This window comes from Petaurus breviceps, unplaced genomic scaffold, assembly GCF_028583685.1.
Source record: "Petaurus breviceps papuanus isolate PSGF00001 unplaced genomic scaffold, PetGlider_PUasm1.0 218, whole genome shotgun sequence".
NCBI lineage: Eukaryota > Metazoa > Chordata > Mammalia > Diprotodontia > Petauridae > Petaurus > Petaurus breviceps.
In genome coordinates, this window is record NW_027185872.1 from 8,137,453 (window position 1) to 8,152,980 (window position 15,528).

Below are 15,528 nucleotides of genomic sequence, written 5' to 3' on the forward strand. Positions count from 1 at the left end.
TCTCTCTCTCTCTCTCTCTCTCTCTCTCTCTCTCTCTCTCCCTCTCTTTCTATACACACACACACACACACATATAATTACTTTTTTAGTTTTCAATATTCATTTCCACAAGATTTTGAGTTACAAATTTTTTCCCCCATCTTTCCCCTAGCCCCCCCCACCCCAATATAGCAACCTTATTGAATACCCTTTCCCCTAGTCTGGTCTCTCTTTGTTATAGGAATGTAAATTTAAAGATCTTCCCTGCCCCTAGGCTTAAGTGCCCCTGGAGCCTGTGGTTGGAGGTTTGTTTCTCAGGAGATACTTTGGGATTGGGCAGTGGGTCAAGAAGGTTGTTACATTCTCTGAGCCAGGAGAAGGCTATATAAGCCCTGATGGGAGGCTTTGCTTTGGGGCTCACTTTGAGAAGTGTTATGTGATTTGACCATATGAGACTCTGGGAAGCTGTTGTTGAGAGCCTTCCGGCTTTGAAAAACCCAGATGTTGATGCTTCCCTCTCTGGTAACTGTGATTTGTTATGGATGTAATGGTTGGACAGTTTGGAGGCCTGTCTACTTGATATGTTTTTTTCTGTTTTCTTGTAACTTCTGTCTGTGTACTCTAAAGATCGGGGTGCTGACTTTTCCCTGAACAAGGTAAATGATATGTTTGATTGATTAAAGTAAGCTTTTTACCCCATTTTGAGTTGCTTTCTTTTGGCAAAGCAGATCTAAGAACCTGTTTTGGCAGCCACCCTAGGAACGCTGGGGTGCTTGCTGCTACTCTCTTATATCCTCTCCCATCCCCACCCAACTTTCTAGTAGGGCAAGATGGATTTCTATACCCCAGTGCCTGAACACCTTGCTTTCCAAATGCATGTAAAAAAAAAACATTTTTTTTTAACATTTGTTCTTAAAAATTTGATTACCAGATTCTTTCCCTTCTTCCATCCTTACCCATCCCTACTGGAAACATAAGCAGTTCAATATAGGATGTACATTAATGCAAAATGTTTCCATAACTGTTTTATTGTGAAAGACTAACTATATTTCCCTCTTTCCTATCCTGCCCCCCACTTATTCTTTTTTTTATCTTTTACACCTATTTATTTTATTGTCCATTTTGACCCTGTCCCTTTTCAAAACTGTTTGCTTCTAACACTCCCCAAAACTGCCTTCCCTTCTATCAAACCCCCCTTTTTTTCTTTCTTTTCTTTTTTTCAAATTCTTTAACTTCTCATTTACATCATTCAATTCCACCAGATTTTGAGTTACAATTTTTCTCCCCATTTTTCCCTTACCCACTGCCCCAAAATGGCAGTCCCACAGGATTTTACTTCCTCCAACCTGCTCTCTCACATATCTTCTCCCATACCCCTTAGACATTTCCAGTAGGGAATGGGGGATCTCTATGCCCCAGTGTCTGTATATCTTATTTCCCAGTACCGTCTAAAATGGTATTAATAGTATATACATAAACATTTGATTGTAAAACTTTGAATTCCAGATATATTCCCTTCCTCCCTTGCTGCCCACCCTTACGAGGAAGGTAAGCAGTTCAGTATACGTAGCATATATGTAGCTAAGGCAAAATATTAACATAGTAGATATATTGCAAAAGACTGACTATATTTCCCTCCCTCCCTCCTATCCCAACTCCCACTTGTTATATTCTGTACTTTGATCCTGTCCCTTTTCAAAAGTTGGTGCTTCCAACTTCCTTCTTCCCCAAGCCTGCCCTCCCTTCCATCATTCCCTCTCTCATTCCCTTCCCCCCTACTCTCCTGTAGGTTGAGATACCCAATTTAGTGTGTATTTCATTGCCTTCCCGAGCCAAATTCAATGAGAATAAGGTTGATCCATTCCATTTTGCCTTCCTATTCTTCCCCTCCATTTTAAACATTTTCCCTTGCTTCTTCTATATGAAATAGTTTACTCCATTCTGTCTCTCCCCATCTCCTCTTATTATATTCCTCTATCACTTCTTAATTTAACCTTTTAAATATCATCCCTTCCTGTTAAATTGGTCCTGTGCCCTCTGTCTATGTATACCTGTAAACATATATAGACATATTCACATATGTATTCTTATACCCATATACCCTCTAATATAGACATATATATATACATATATTGAGAAAAGTTTCATCAATTACAATTATAGTTTTTCCATGTAAGAATGTTAATAGTGCAACTTTGATAACTTCCTCATAATTTCTTTTCCCTGTTTACCTTCTCATGCTTCCCTTGCTTCTTGTATCTGAATGTTAAATTTTCTATTCAACTCTGGTTTTTTTTCAGCAAGAATGCTTGAAAGTCCTTTATTCCACTGAATGACCATATTTTCCCCTGAAACATGATGCTCAGTTTTTCTTGGTAGGTGGTTCTTGGTTTTAATCCCAGCTTCTTTGCCCTCTGGAATACCATATTCCAAGCCCTTCAATCCCTCAGTGTAGAAGCTGCCAGATCCTGAGTTATCCTGACTTTATTTCCATAATATTGAAATCATTTCCTCCTGGCTGCTTGTAATATTTTCTCCTTGATCTGGGAAGCCTTGAACCTGGCTATAATATTCCCAGGAGTTTCCTTTATCGGATCTTTTTCAAGCAGTGAATGGTGGATTCTTTCAACCTCTATTTTCCCCCTGGTTTTAAATTTTGACATTCAGATACAAGAAGCAACCTCTATTTTACCCTCTGCTTTTAAAATCAGCTGAGAATTTATTGAATAATGACATCTAGGTTCTATTTTTGATCATGGCTTTCAGGTAGTTCAATAATTTGTAAATTATCTCTCCTGGATCTATTTTCCAGGTAAGGGTTTTTTCCAATGAGATATTTCACATTGCCTTCTATTCTTTCATTTGTTTCGATCTGTTTAATAGAATATTGATTTGTCATAAAGTAATTAGCTTCCATTTCCTTCAATCCAAATCTGAGGGAATGACTCTCTTCAGTGAGCATTTGAGATTCTTTTTCCATTGGGCAAATTTGGCATTTAAAGGCATTCTTCTCCTCATTGCCTTTGTGAGCCTCTTTTGCCATTTGAGTTAGTCTATTTTTAAGGTGTTATTTTCCTCAGTCAGGCTGTTGACTCTCATTTCATAATTTTCTTGCATTGTTCTCATTTCTTTTTCCAATTTTTCTTCCACTTCTCTTAACTGCCTCTTAAAGTTCTCTGTGGCCTGTAACAAGCTTGTATTTTCCTTTGAAGCTTTTGGTGCAGGAGTTCTGACTTCACTGTCTTCCTCCTGTTCCATGCTTGGAACCTTTTTTTCCCCAGAATAGGAGTCTAATGTTGGATTCTTCTGTTTGCTTTGCTTCCTTTGCCTGGTCATGTTGCCACACAATTACTTGACTTTTGCACTTTTTGCCACAATAGGACTCTGCTACCAGACAGAGGAGCTTCATACCAAATGCTGGGATTTTCTCAGCTGCCAGAGGTATTATTTGGGTGCCCTCTCTGAAGCTTCCACACTCTCTGTCAAGCTGTTCACACACCCCACGATCTCCACCCTAGACAGCAATCCATATCTAAGCAGTTTAAAGCAAGAGCGATCACCCCTCAGACTGGTCACTTGGTCTACCTAGAGTATGCAGGCCAAGAGCTGAAGCTGCCATTTGGCAATGGCTGTGCTGCAGCCCTCAGTGGCTTCTTGCCCAAGTGGCAAAAGGCAATGCACTCCCAACTATTGGGTCCCAAATCCACACTGCACTGACCTCTCACTTTGTCCTTAGCATCTATGTGTTGATAATTCTGGACCACCCAAGCTGCTGGTGATCTGGAGTCCCTCCATCCGGATGCTGGTCCGGCCCTCCCTGGGCCTAAAACCTTGGCATGGGCCTGAGTCAGCTCCCAGAGTGCTGTGCTGGCCAATTCCTGCCAGCCTGGGCTGATGTCAGCAGAAGGTTAGCTTCGCTGTGTCATTTTGTGAGTTCTGTAGCTCCAAAGTTTGTTCAGAGTCCCCTTTTACATGGATTGGAGGTGGTGTGAGCTGGAGTTGTATGGAGGTGCTCTTTCTTCTCTATCATCTTGACTCCTCCCCTATCAAACCACCCTCTTATCCTCTTTCCCCTTATTTTCATGTAGGGTAAGATACTCAATTGAGTGTATATGTTATTCTGGAATACTCTTAATAGTGTAATAAGAAAGGATGAGCAGGATGTTCTCAGCAAAAACTGCAAAGGCTTCTCTAACTGATATAGAGTGAACTAAGCAGAATCAGGACAATATTGTATATAAAACTGCAATATTGTATAGCAATCAATTGTGAATGACTTAGTTATTCCCAGAAATACAATAATCAAAGCTAATGCTTAAGGACCTATGATGGACCACATCCAGACAAAGAACTGATACCTTCTGAATGCAGACTGAATCACACTTTATTTCAAACTTCATTTGGCTTGTTGTTTTTGTTAGTTTTAGTTTATGTTTTCTTCATGGCTGATATAGGGAAATTTGTTTTTCATGACTGCACAATAATAATCCATATTAAAATACTTACCTTCTCAAGGATGTGGGAGGGAAAGGAAGGAGAGGATTTGGAACCCTGTTTTTTTTAAAGAATGTTAAAATCATTATATTTAATTGGAACAATATAAAACCATTATCTAAATAGTAGTTTTTATAAGCCACACCTTGATTCACTTTTTAAAAATTGTCTTGAATTAAAATAACTGCTACCAAACTGGAAAATAACATGGCAGAACCTGTGCATTGAAAAATATCTTATACCATATACCAAAATAAAGGCTAAATAGGTACATAATCTACATATAAGGGCTGATATTTTAAATAATCTGGGAGAGGAAGGAATAGTTTACCTGTCAGATTTATGTACATGGCAAAATTTTATGACCAAACTAGAGTTAGAGTGTATTATGAAATGAAAAATGGACAATATTTTATGACATTAAATTGAAAAGGTTTTGTACATATAAAGCCAATTAGACAAAGATTAGAAGGGAAGTGGAAAATAGGGAAAGAATATTTTTAACTAGTATCTCTGATAAAGGCCTCATTTCTTTTTTAATTATTTTTTTCTTTTCTTTTTTTCCTTTATGAAATTCTTTATTGAATTTTAGTTTACATCATTTATTTGTGCAAGAGATTGAGTTACAAATTTTGTTCCCATTTTTCCCCTACCCATCACCCCAAAATAGAAATCCCATTGGATATCCCCTCCTTCCATCTGCTCTCTCCCACATCTTACCCCATACACCTCTGACTTTCCCATAGGGCACGGTGGATCTCTATACCCCAGTGCATGCATATCTTATTTCCAAGTTACATGAAAAAGAATATTGTAATATATTTTAAACATTTGATTTTAAGAATTTGAATTCCAGATTCATTCCCTTCCTCCCTTGTCACCCACCCTTATGGGAAAGATAAGCAATTCAATATAGGTTGTACATGTGTAGCTATGCAAAAGATTTCAATAGTAGATATAGTGTAAAAGACTGACTATATTTCCCTCCCTCCTATCCCACCTCCCACCTGTTCAATTCTCCATTTTGATCCTATCTCTTTTCAAAAGTGGGCGCTTCCAAATTCCCTTCTCCCCAGCCTGTCTTCCCTCCCATCATCCCCCTCTCATCCCCTTTCCCTCCTACTCTCCTATTTAGTGTGCTTGTCATTCCCTCCCTAAGCCAAATTCAATGAGAAAAAGGTTGACCAATTCCCTTTTGCCTTCCTGTTCTTCCTCTCCATTGTAACCATTTTCCCTTGCCCCTTTTATATGAGATAGTTTACCCCATTCTCTCTCTCCCCATCTCCTCTCTTTATTATTCTCTCTCACTTCTTAATTTCACCTTTTAAGTATCATCCATTCCTATTCAATTGACCTTGTGTCCTCTGTCTATGTATATCTGTACACATATAAACAGACACTCACATATGTATTCATATGCCCATATACCCTCACATATAGACATATATGTATGTATATATATGTGTGTGTGTGTGTGTGTGTGTGTGTGTACACACATTTCTATTCCCTTCAACTATTCTCATACTGAGGAAAGTTTCATCAGTTACACTTATTGGTTTTCCATGTAAGATGTAAATAGTTCAACTTTGATAAGTTCCTTATGATTTCTTTTCCCTGTTTGCCTTCTCATGCTTCTCTTGCTTCTTGTCTGAATGTCAAATATTCTATTCAACTCTATTTTTTTTTCACCAAGAATGCTTGAAAGTCCTCTATTCCACTGAATGACCATATTTTCCCCTGAAACATGATACTCAGTTTTGCTTGGTAGGTGATTCTTGGTTTTAATTCCAGCTCCTTTGAGCACCAGAATATCATATTTCAAGACATTCATTCCCTTAGTGTAGAAGGTGCCAGATGTTGTGTTATCTTTTTTTTTCTTTCTGGAAGACATTGGGGTTAAGTAACTTGTCCAAGAGCACATGGCTAGTTTTTGTTTTAAGTATCTGAAGATGGATTTGAACTCAGGTCCTCCTGACTCCAGAAAAGGTGCTCTACTCACTGTGCCACCTAGCTGCCCTAATCCTGTGTTATACTGATTGTGTTTTGACAGTATTCAAATTGTTTCTTCCTGGCTGCTTGTAATATTTTCTCCTTGATCTGGGCACTCTGGAAGCTGGCTATAATATTACTAGGAGTTTTCTTTTTGGGATAAATTTCAGCAGGTGATCAGTGGATTCTTTACACCTCTATTTTGCCCTCTGTTTCTAAAACATCAGGGCAATATTACATGAGAATTTCTTGATGGATTATTTCTAGGTTCTTTTTTTGATCATGGCTTTCAGGTAGTCCAATAATTTTTAAATTGTCTCTCCTGGATCTATTTCCCAGGTGAGTGGTTTTCCCAATGAGACATTTCACATTGCCTTCTATTTTTTTTTTTCATTTGTTTGAGTCTGTTTAATAGTATCTTGATATCTCATAAAGTCACTAGCTTCCATTTGCTCCAATCTAATTCTGAAGGAATTATTCTTTTCAGTGAGCTTTTGAGATTCTTTTTCCATCTGGCAAATTCCACTTTTTAAGCCATTCTTCTACTCATTCCCTGTTTGAGCCTCTTTTGCCATTTTGGTTAGGCTATTTTTAAGGTGTTATTTTCTTCATTTAGGCTGTTGACTGTCATTTCACAATTTTCTTGCATCATTTTCATTTCTCTTCCCATTTTTTCCTCCATTTCTCTTATTTGGTTTTCAAAGTCTTTCTTAAGGTCCTCTATAGCCTGTAACGAGCTTGTATTTTTCTTGGAAGATTTTGGTGAAGGAGTTCTGACTTCCCTAACTTCCTCCTCTTCCATGCTTTGATCCTTCTCGTCCACAAAATAGGAGTGTAACTTTGGATTGCTCTGCTTGCTTTGCTTATTTTACTTGCTCATGTTGCCACTCAATTTCTTGACTATTGATATTTTTGCCACAGTAGGACTCTGCTAACAGAGGGGGGAGCTTTGCCCCAGTTGCTGGGGTTTTCTCAGCTGCTGGAGCTATTAGTTGGTTGCCCTCTCTGAAGCCTCCACATATTCTGGCAAGCTGGTCACACACCTCAAGACCTCCACCCTAGACCGCAATCCAGATCCAACCAAGTTAAAGCAAGAGCATTTACCGCTCAGACTGGATTCTTAGTCCCACTGCTGAAGCCAGCAGCTGAAGCTGCCACATCTTCATGGCTGCACAGTTGCTGCACCTTAGCTTCTTCTCACCCCAGGGGCAAATGCCATCCACACTCCCTAACTAATGGATCCCAAAGTCTACACTGCACTGACCTCTCACTTTGTCCTTAGCATCTATTTGTTGATAGTTCTGGAAAGTGCCACAGCTTCCCTACAGCAGATGGCTGGTTAGGCCTACCTTGAGGCTAAAATCTCTGGCTCATTTGGGGCTTGGCTCAGCTCTTATACAGCTGAGCTGGCCATATCTTGCTGGCCTGTCGGGCTGTCTTCCACAGGAGGTTAGCTTCTCTGTGTCATTTTGTGGGTTCTGTAGCTCCAAATTTTGTTTTAGAGTCATTTTTTCCATGTGTTGGAGAAGGTGGAAGCCAGCACCTCACAAAAGTCCTGTGTGTACTCTGCCATCTTGACCCCACCCCTTAAGGTCTCATTTCTAAAATATGCAGAGGACTGAGAAAAATATATAAGAATTCAAGTTATTCCCCAATAGATAAATAGTCAAAGGATATGAATAGGTAGTTTTCTGAGGAATATGTTAAATATATCCATAAGCATATGAAAAAAATGCTCTAAATCACTATTGATTAGAGAAATGTAAATCAAAATAACTCTGAGGTAACACATCTCACCTGTCATTAGCTAAGATGACAAAACAGAAGAATGATAAATGCTGGAGAGGATCTCAAAAAATTGGAACACTAATGCATTGTTGGTGGAGTTGTGGACTGATCCAACCATTCTGGAGAATAATCTGGAACTATGCCCAAAGGGCATATAATTTGATCCAGAGATGCCTCTTCTAGGGCTGTATCCTAAAGAGATCATAGAAGAGGGAAAAGGAACCATATGTCCAAAAATACTTATAGCAGCTCTTTTTGTGGTGGAATTGGAAATGAAGGGGGTGCCATCAATCAGGGAATGGCTAAACAGGTTGTGGTATATGAATGTAATGGAATACTATTGAGCTACAAGAAATGATGAGTAGATGGACTTCACAATAACCTGGAGAGACATATAGAAATTGATGCTGAGTGAAGAGAGCAAAACCAGGAGAACTTTGTACAAAATTAGAGTCACATCATATGTGCAACAACTAATTTTAATACACTGGTATAGAACTGCAAAGTAGTCATGATGGAAAGGGATATCTACATCTAGAGAAAGTAATACAGAGTCTGAATACAGACTGAGGCAAAGTACTTGCTCTTTCTTTCTGTTTTGTTTGGTTTTCTTTCTCCTTTCTCATTGTTCCCTCCATTGGTCATAATCCTTATTTACAACCTGACTAATGTTTAATGTGAAGGTATCTGTACATCCTATTTTGGATTGCATACCACCATGGTGGGGAGGGCAGAGGAGAAAGAGGGGGAGAAAATTTGAAATTTAAGGGATGGTGGAACTGAATGTTGTAAGCTAAAGGTGAATAAATATTTTTAAAATTATCTTGAATTATAACATAATTGTACATGAAAGTGTAGATACCCTAGTGTTTTAAGATAAGTTATTTTTTTTTTGGTGTCTTTGATACTGATTATTTAAGCGCATTTCTCCATGTCTTTTAATAAATAAAATATATTTGTCTTTACGTCCTTGAAAGTGTCAAATTCTTCATGAAAAAATTTAGAAGAATTCTGTAATATTCAGAAAGGAATTTTATCTGCATTTTTATACTACAATTCATTTTTTCTGTGCAGAATTTCGCAATTTCCATCAGAAAGATGTATTTCTACTCATCATCACTTATAGCTTTTTTATTTAAAAGATCATCTATTATAAAAGTAATATATTTATGTTGACAATGTAAATATTTTCATTTACACAGAACTATTTTTCCTTCCCTTTCCATCACTAAACTGTTTCATATAAATAAAAGCTCTTAAAGGGACAGCAAACTATAAATATATCAGAAAGCTTTGTCTTTGATACTGTTATTCAGCTGTTTTTCAGTACTCTCCAACTTGTCATGACATCATTTGGGGTTTTCTTTTAAAAAATATTAGAGTGGTCCTTCTATAGTTCATTTTATAGATGAGGAAACTGAGGCAAATAGGGTTAAATGACTTGTTCAGGATCACACTGCTAGTGTCTGAGGTCAAATTTGAAGTCAGGAAGTTAAGCCTTCCTGCCTCCAGGTGTAGAGCTCTATCCACTGAGCTACCTGTAATTGTCTATTTAGTATTTCTATCCCTTATCCCTCCTTTTGCTCCCTTGGGGGCTAAGCAGAGTAAATATAATTTCTCTACCCTGTGTCAGCTGTTTTATCCTTGAATCTAAACATCCACCAACTTCTCCAATTGCTAATATGTCCCCACACCCTGAATTTTGTTATTGTTTCTTGTGTATATGTTATAGTTACTTATCTGTTTATGTCCAGATTTCCCTCAATAGATTATATACTTTGATGGCATGGAATACTTCATTTTGCCCTTTCTATTCCCAGAGTGTAGCAAAGACCTTGGCGTGTTTTAGAGATTGACTCTATCTTGAATTGAATTGAAGACAACTGTCATTTCCTCACCATTTTTTCCCAAGGAAAATATCCCTAGTTACTGCAGATGATCCTTCAGTTCCTATTCTGAGTGTGGTTCCCAGAATATGGTGGTGATGGGTTTGCACAAAAATTCCAGTCGGAAGAATCCTGAGACACCAGTTGACTCATGTATACAAACACTTGAATTATCCCAAATTCTCGCCAATTGGTCCGTAGGAAGAGCCTAGGAAGCACTGTGCTGGCTCATGTTCATGGTCCTTGTACGTATCCAAAAGTTCTCAAGATAATGGAATTCAGACATGTTGATAGAGAGACTGTGAGACTGACTTGTTCTCCTTGCTGCACTAGCCTCATAACCATTAGGAAAAGAGTGCAGATCCAAGTATGCATCTCCCCATATTTCGTACTCATATGAATACTGTCTTTGATTGTTGGATTCATGGATAAGGGCAAAGCAATAATGGGGGTCAGAAAGACAAGGGTGAGGAAGAAGTGTTGGATAAAAATATTAAAGATGAAAGGACCAATTTTCTCTTTCCTTTTATTCTTTTCCACAACCTTTTGGACAAAGAAGAAAGTTTTGCATTAGTAACCTACCACAACAGGGGCACCCATCTCTTTAGAGCACTTCTCAGTTTACCAGACACTTTTATAAATACTATTTCATGTCTTCTGCATGAATATATCAGTGGAAAATGTGGAAGAAACCCTTATTTCCTCTCTACCTATGGGAAGAGAAACTCTAGTAGTGATTAAGTGACTTGGACCCGGAACAAGTTCCAGGAACAATGCAAAATTCAATTCTTTTCAATAAACATTCTCTTTTTGGTGGCTATGAATTGAAAACTGAGGGGAGACAAACCAATTGAGGAATATCTGATTATGTGGTATGATTGTAAGAGAATATTATCGTGCTATAAGAAATAGCAAACAGAATGAAATCAGAAAAACCTGGAAAGAGTTCCATGAATGGATGCAAAGTGAAGTGAGCACAGCCAGAAGCACATTGTATAGTAATGACAATATTTTAGGATAAAGGATTGTGAAGGACTTAGCTATTCCCAGAAATACAACAATCTAAGACAACCCCAAAGGACCCATGTTGAAGCAGGTTATCTACCTCCAGAGAAAATACTGATAATGTGTGAATACAGGCTAAACATATTGTTGTTTTTTTTCATTTTATTTCTTTTTTCCTCCCTTTTTTTTCTTTTCCTTGTCTTTTTTTTTGCTTGTTTTGCTCCAGTTTTCTTGCATAAAATGACTAACACAGAAATGTTTTCTGGGGGCAGAGTCAATATGGCAGAACAGAAACAGGACTTCCAAGGTGCTCTGTCTCCCACCTCCTCCAAATCATGTAAAAAGTGACTCTGAACAAACTTTGCAGCTATAGAACCCACAAAATGACACAGAGAAGCTAACCTCCTGCTGAAGACAGCCCAGCAAGCCAACAGGAAGCAGACAGTACAGCATGCTGGCAGCCAACCCTAGACCAGCTGGAACCAGAGGTTTTAGCCTCAGAGCAGGCCTGACAAGCCACCTGCTGGAAGGATTTCAGATTGCCAGCAGCTGTGGCATTTTCCAAAAATATCAACACATAGATGCTAAGGACAAAGTGAGAGGGAAGTGAAGTAAGACATTTGGGATCCAGAAGTTCGGGAGTTTGGTTGGCCTTTGCTGCTGGGGTGAGAAGCCACTGAGGCACTATGGCCAGCCATGCAGCCGCTACGACGTGGCAGCTTCTGCTCCTGGTGCATATTGTAGGAGGCCAACCATTCTGCAGGGTACTGGCTCTTGCTTTAACATGCAAGGATCTGGGTTGCGATGTCGGGTGGAGGTCCTGGGGTGTGCGAACACCTTGCCAGAGCATGTGGAAGCTTCAAAGAGGGCACCCAACAAAAAGCGTTGGCAGCTGAGAAAACCCTAGCATTTGGGACAAAGCTACGCTGTCTGGTGGCACAGTCCAACTGTGGCAAAATGCCCAAAAGTCAAATAATTGAATGGGAACGTGAGCAAGCAAAGGAAGCAAAGCAAACAGAGCAAGCCAACTTTAGACTGCTGGTTTGGGAACAAAAGGATCAAAACATGGAAAAGGAAGAAGTCAGGGAAGTCAGAATTCATGCACTAAAAGCCTCCAATAAAAATAAGATCTGGTTATAGGCCACAGAGGACCTTAAGAAGGATTTTGAAAACCAAAAAAGAGAAGTGGAGGAAAAATTAGGAAGAGAAATTAGAATAAAGCAAGAAAATTTTGAAATGAGAGGCAACAACCTGATTCAAGAAAATAGCACCTTAAAAAGAAGCCTAACTCAAATGGCAAAGAGGATCAAAAATGCAATGAGTAAAAGAATACCTTAAAAAGTGGAATTTTCCAGATGGAAAAAGAATCTCAAAATTTCAGCGAAGAGAAGGATTGCTTCAGAATTAGATTGGAGAGAATTGAAGCTAGTGACATTATGAGATATCAAGATACTATTAAACAGACTCAAACAAATGAAAAAAAAATATATAGAAAGCAATGTGAAATACCTCATTTGGAAAACCACTGGCCTTGAAAATATGTCCAGGAGAGGTAATTTAAAAATTATTGGGCTACCTGAAAGCCATGATCAAAAAAAGAACCTAGAAATCGTCCTTCAAGAAATTGTCAAGGAAAATTGCCCTGATGTTTTAGAACCAGAAGGCAAAAGAGAGGTGGAAAGAATCCACTGATCAACTCCTGAAAATGATCCCAAAAGGAAAACTCCTAGGAATATTATAGCCAGGTTCTAGATTTCCCAGTTCAAGGAGAAAATATTACAAGCAGCCAGGAAGAAACTATTTAAATACTGTTGGAAAACAATCAGTATGATAGAGGATCTGGCAGCTTCCACTGTGAGGGATCAAAGGGCTTGGAAGTCAAAAGAGCTGGGATTAAAAACAAGAATCACCTACCCAGCAAAACTGAGTATCATGTTTCAGGGGAAAATATGGTCATTCAGTGGAATAGAGGATTTTCAAGCATTCTTGATGAAAAAAACAGAGTTGAATAGAAAATTTGACATTCAGATACAAGAAGCAAGAGAAGCATGAGTAGGTAAACAGGGATAAGAAATCATAAGGATCTTATCTATGTTGAACTATTTACATCCTTACACGGAAAAATGATAATTGTAACTGATGAAACTTTTCTCAGTATGAGAATAGTTGAAGGGAATAGAGATGTATATGTGTGTGCATTTATTTATTTATTTATGTGTGTGTGTCTGTGTGTAATTATGTAATTATGTGTATATATATATATGTGTGTGTGTGTATACATGTATGCATACATGTATATGTCTATATGGGAGGGTATCTGTGCATATGAATATATATGTATATATGAATATGTGTATGTATGTGTACAGGTGTACATAGATAGATGGCACAGGACCAATTCAGTAATAATGGGTGATACTTAAAAAGTGGAATTAAGAGGTGAGAGAGGAATATAATGAGAGGAGATAGAGAGAGAGAGAAAGGGGTAAACTATCTCATATAGAAGAGGCAAGGTAAAATGGTCACTATGGAGAGGAAGAAGAGGAAGTCAAAAAGGAATGGGTCGATCTAATTCTCATTGAATTTGGCTTAGGGATGGAATGACATACACACTAAATAGGGTACCTCACCCTACAGGAGAGTAGGGGGGAAGGGGATGAAAGGGGGGATGATGAAAGGAAGGGCAGGCTGGGGAGAGGGAAGTTTGAGGCACCCACTTTTGAAAAGGGATAGAATCAATGTAGAAAATAGAAGAAGTTGTGGGTGGGATAGGAGGGAGGAAAATATAATCAGTCTTTTATACTATATCCACTATGGAAATATTTTGCATAGCTACACATTTACAACCTATACTGAATTACTTATCTTCCCAATAAGGGTGGGTGACAAGGGAGGAAGGGAATGAATCTTGAATTTAAAGCTTTAAAATCAAATGTTCAAATATGTGTATATATATTTAATTATTATTATTATTAATATTATTTTACATGTAACTGGGAAATAATATATACAGGCACTGGGGCAAAGAGATCCACTCTACTGGAATGTCGGGTATGGGAGAAGATATGGGAGAGAGCAGATTGGAGGAGGGGATATCCAGTGTGATCGCTATTTTGGGGTAGGGGGCAAAACAGGGAGAAAATTTGTAACTCAAAATCTTGTGGAAATGAATGATGTAAACTAGAATTTAATAAAGCATTTGATAAAAAAAAGAAATGTTTTCCATGATGCAATATATATCCTATATTGAACTGTTTATCATCTCAGAGTGGGGAATGAGGAGTGAGGTATGGAGAGAGATTTTGGAACTCAAAAACACCAACAAATGTTCAAAGATGTTTTGATATATAAGTGAAGAAGATAATATACGATTAAAATATAAATGTAAAATTTATTAATATTTTATTTTCATAATTTCATGTTAATTTTTCAACATTTTGAAAAATAATTTGAGTTTCAAATTCTCTCCTTCCATCTCTCCCCTCAACCCTAACTGAGAAGCCAAGTGATTTTATATAGGCTATACATGTATAATCATTCAAAACATATTTCTATATTGGTTATGTTAAAAACACACAATCATTGAATAATGAAAAATTCGGTGATTTGATCTTCTTTCAGATTCCAACAGTTCTTTCTCTCGAAATGGACAATATTTTTCATCATGTGTTGTTTTGAATTGCCTTGGATCGTTGTACTACTGACAAAAACCTACCTCTCCCAAATTCATATGTTTGGGATGGTAAATTGGTTCATCTTTGGTCTCAATTCTTAACTAACCCTTAATTATTGAGTAGGTATGGCCTTAGAAAGACTGAGACGGGGAAAATATCTTAATTTAGAAAGAAATATCTTAATTTAGAAAGAACAAAATCACTCATTACATCCTAGGCTATCACCAGTTGCCCTCACCCTTGTCTTGACACTGGACTCTGTTGACTCTGGAGAAGAGAGCAAGGCTGACCACTTTGTGCAGTTCTACCTGATTTAAATCCAATTCATGCACATGTCAGGACATCATGCTTGTGATGTCATTGGTCGTTTATTAAAAAAATGAATAAACACTAACAACATCTGAGAAAAACTGTCATTTGCAGTAGATAATTTTATAATATTGTTGTGTACAATTTTCTCCTGGTTCTGCTCACTTCGCTCTGCATCAGTTCATGTAAGATTTTCCAAGTTCTTTTGAAATCATAATGCTCATCATTTCTTATAGCACAATAGTAATCCATCACAATCATATATAACAACTTGTTTACTCATTTCCCAATTGATTGGTATCCCCTCAATTTCCAATTCTTAGATACTAAAAAATAACTGCTTTAAATATTTTGTACAAATAGGTCTTTTCCCTTTTTTGATGGTACCTTTGGGATGGAGACCT